Source organism: Aulostomus chinensis, chromosome 20, assembly GCF_037954235.1.
Source record: "Aulostomus chinensis isolate RoL2024-O1b breed Wild chromosome 20, RoL_Achi_v1.0, whole genome shotgun sequence".
NCBI lineage: Eukaryota > Metazoa > Chordata > Actinopteri > Syngnathiformes > Aulostomidae > Aulostomus > Aulostomus chinensis.
In genome coordinates this window covers 17,132,966-17,136,840 of record NC_141339.1, presented here as the reverse complement: position 1 = coordinate 17,136,840, position 3,875 = coordinate 17,132,966, and positions in this window count along the sequence as shown.

The following is a 3,875-nucleotide window of genomic DNA, read 5'->3' as shown; positions in this document are numbered from 1 at the left end:
GTACATTTAATTTGATAAGAAAGTGTTCCACAGTGTCATCTTCTGTTTTCTTGTGTTAAGATCAGCTCACTAAACCACAGACAGGTGGAGCAGCATCCATTGAAAGTTGGAGACAGTGCTGTTATACTCCTTTAGCATGTCATTGTAATCTTTTGCAGTCTTGAGGTTGGGGGGGGGGGTTCTACATTCAACTATTAAGCTTTAGCTGCACAAAAACTGCAGAAGCTATTTTCAGTTTTCCTTCCCTGAAGGATTAAGGAAGGGATCTCTATTTTCAGTGTAGGAAAAACGACAAATCCAGGTGTCACAGGCCAAGAAGGACTCGACACAGATTATGAGGTAGTAAGCAGGGAAATATTCTTCATGCTTTACTGGGTTTAAGTACCAAATCCTAAGGTAAAAACCAAGATACTAAAAAGGCAGGGTCAGAACCAAGCGAGCTCATGTAGCAGGAAGACAGGGACTCACTAGGCTAGATAGGAATATAGTGAAGAAGTGAGCTACCTGCTTCTACTTCTTTTCTAAGTAAAATATTCAGAAAACCTTGGTTTTACAAGACAAAGAAAGTCAAGCACTGACTGGTACAGTTTCAAGTACACTACTCGTGAATATACTTCAACTTTCAGGATTTTACTGAATGAAATGAACTTGAAGAGTACGCGAGCGTGGGGGTCACGAGTTTTGCGTGCGAGGTCAAATGTAGCCCACTTGCTCATTCTTGTGTTCCTCTCCATCAGAAGTGGCCTGTTATGAATGACTTTCCTGAGCCTGATTTTCATGCATGAGCTCCACCTTTATGCGGGTGTATCGCTGCTGAAAGCCGCGTCTTCCTTTGACAGAACCTTTGCCAGAGAGTTTCCGTCGCATGCTGTACGTGTTATTTCCACCTTGCTTTCAAGCGTCCAGCGACATTTGCTCCGGAGGAAGAAGAAAACAGCGAAACGTTCAGCTTTTTAGATTCGGTTCTGCCCGGCAGCTGTCCCTCCAGCGCGCCATTTCGTGGAATTCACGCCTAAACCGTCTCATTTCCATGACAAAATGACTTGACAAGCATGAAATCTGATGTTATCTCTGCTGTTGCCTCATACAGGCCAGATACTGTATCAGAGGCCTCAAACTCCCACTGGGCTTGGTGTAAGTGGGGTGACATCCATTTTTTTTTTTTTTTTTTACACAGAACTCTCTGTAATGCTGATTCCCTTCAGGGAATTAATTCAAACAGACTTTCCTCTCGATTTTTCAGTTTGTCTCAGAACACAAAATGTTGACATCAGCCGTTTATTTTTTCCACTGATTTTTCACGTCTGGAAATAAACCTGCCTGTAACAGATGTGACACCATGGACGTGCTGTACTCAAAGTGATGGAGCTGTAAAATGTCTGAGACAGACAGAGAGAGAGAGAGAGAGAGAGACAGAGAGAGAGAGAGAGAGAGAAACCCAACCAAGGTGAGCCACAGAGGGAGACTGGCCAGGATCCCAGACCTCATCTCACACCGAGCCTTTGTGTAGGAGTGTCTTGGTACGTCGCAGCAAAGATTTACTGCCAGGGTGAGACATTTAAAGACTAAAACACAGCAGGCCAAGAGGAGAGAGGATCCTGGCTTCAGATGGTGTGATGACAAGCTCTCTTATTCTTTCTTCTCATGTATGACAGAACTGGACAGGAAAAGCAGCTTGGCCAAGTGAGGTATTCATTCAGGGAAAAGCACCCGGCTTGGATATTCCTTTGGTTTTAGCCATCTAAGATTCACCGTTGAAAACACCTATTTAAAGGTCTGTTATGTAACATTTCTGCTTTCCAATTTGCAACACTATATTATTCAGATGTTTCCAAAGGGTGTTCAAAGCAAAGAAATATATACTTTTTTATTCAAGTGTCATTGCATTTCGTCACTTCTCTGTGGCGTCTTGAGCCGCCAAGCTAACGTTACGCTGCTGTTAATGTTCAACACCCTCATTGCATGATTGTTTTTATCATGGATTCCGGATAATTAAATATGATGTCAGCTATTGTACCTGCATGGGTAGACGACTCATAAATTAGCATAACGCTATGCAATAGAATTATGCTAAAGGTTAATTCATTACAATCAAATGATAAGAAAATATATGACAATGCATTTCTCATCAAAATTGTATATATCTTCATAGTGCCATTAAAGACATCATGTCCTCAGCGTACTTTAGTGGTGCAAATGTTCCACACATGAATTGGAGCTTTGAATTCATTTTAAAATATATCTACCATTAGCGAGCATATTCATTTTTGCTCATTTACCTTTTAACATAATTTACCAAAACTCAAGAAAAGCTGCAGGTGGCATCGTAAAGAAGTAAGAGAATCTGGATTTATGATAAACTCCAGGTTGAAGTACTTTTCTTACTGGATTGATAGGTGATCATCAGCTGAAAAACTAAAAAAAAAAAAGCCAACTGAAACTCAATTTGATTTTACCTCCAACTTCTGCTACGGCTAAAAAAAAGCCTCATAATCCAATGGGATTAAAGAGACATTTTTGACTACATCGGTCTTTTCAGCGAAAAAGACAACAAGCTTGAGCTCGGCATGCTAGCACAAGTCTGTTTGGCAATGTTGATGCCAGGAGATGCGAGGCGCCGCAGGGGTTCCAGCCACTGAAGAATAGACCTGGCAAACTCTGTAAATTGGCATGACATCTTTTAATGACTCCCTTAAATCAACTGATCTATTTAATAATGACCTTTGCTGAAAATTGGATTACGATGAGACTTAACAGGAAGCCAATTAGGTTTCTTTCAAGTACGGCGAGAAAAGCGAGACATAGTTCAATTACCCTCAAGTCACGTCAAAAACAATTAGACCGCATAAACGCAGTTGTTTTTGCAGCCGTTTTCAGTATGTTTGAGCAATTCTTCAAATACTTGTTCTTGACTATTATAGCCAGCGTTTCTTCTTTTCCAAGATGATCCATCTTTTGCCGAGGTGTCGAACATGAAGACGTTAAAAGCCAAAATCGCTACACGGGGGTTCTTTGTGCTGGCGTCATTCAAATGTCACCCCGAATCCTCCACATCATCGCAGATGTCACAAGTCAACGGGTCAATGCTGTCTTAAGCATCTGTGGAGCTTTCCGGACCGTAGGGAGCTTCAGGGTGTTTCTGTCTGTGGAAAAAAACAAAACATTCCTCATTGAATCCCGCTGGTTTTCAGGTCCACCCGCCAACAGTTTGTTGATTGCCTGCATTATTGGGTTGAAATATTACAACCTCGAGAAAAGGTTTTAATCTTAATTGTTGCATCTCCACTTTACACCCCACCCCCAAACAACAAAGCAGAACTGTTCCACACAGGTACGGGTGACTAAGAACGGACCGACCGTCTGATGAGAAAGACTTGGTATTTGCAGTGTGAGATCAGACTCTGTGATTACCTCATCCTTTTGTTCAATGCAGACACTGTCTCAAGCCAGAGAAGCCATCTGAGCCCAGATGTAAGGTTTCAGCTTGTACACACACACACACACACACACACACACACACACACACACACACATCTATACCCCTTCTCAACTTGCACGATTGATTTCATTTTGGACTCCTCAGCTCGCTGAAGCAAACCTTATAAGAGTCGATGGGTACAGGAAATGCAACAAGAACCTGGTGAGTGACCTCACAGAATGGAATGTACCAGTTCCTCATCCCTCACACTGATGGCGTTTGGCAACATCCAGCTTGATTGTTTTAATGACTGAAGTTCCACAGAGGCTTAGGTGCATCCAAGCAAATGATCAGTCAGAGAGGATCACAATCAGATGACACCCCCCCCCCCCCGCTTTTTTAAGTCTGCTTCAATGAAAGAAAGTGGGATTACATAAGTAGTCATTAAAACTTCTTT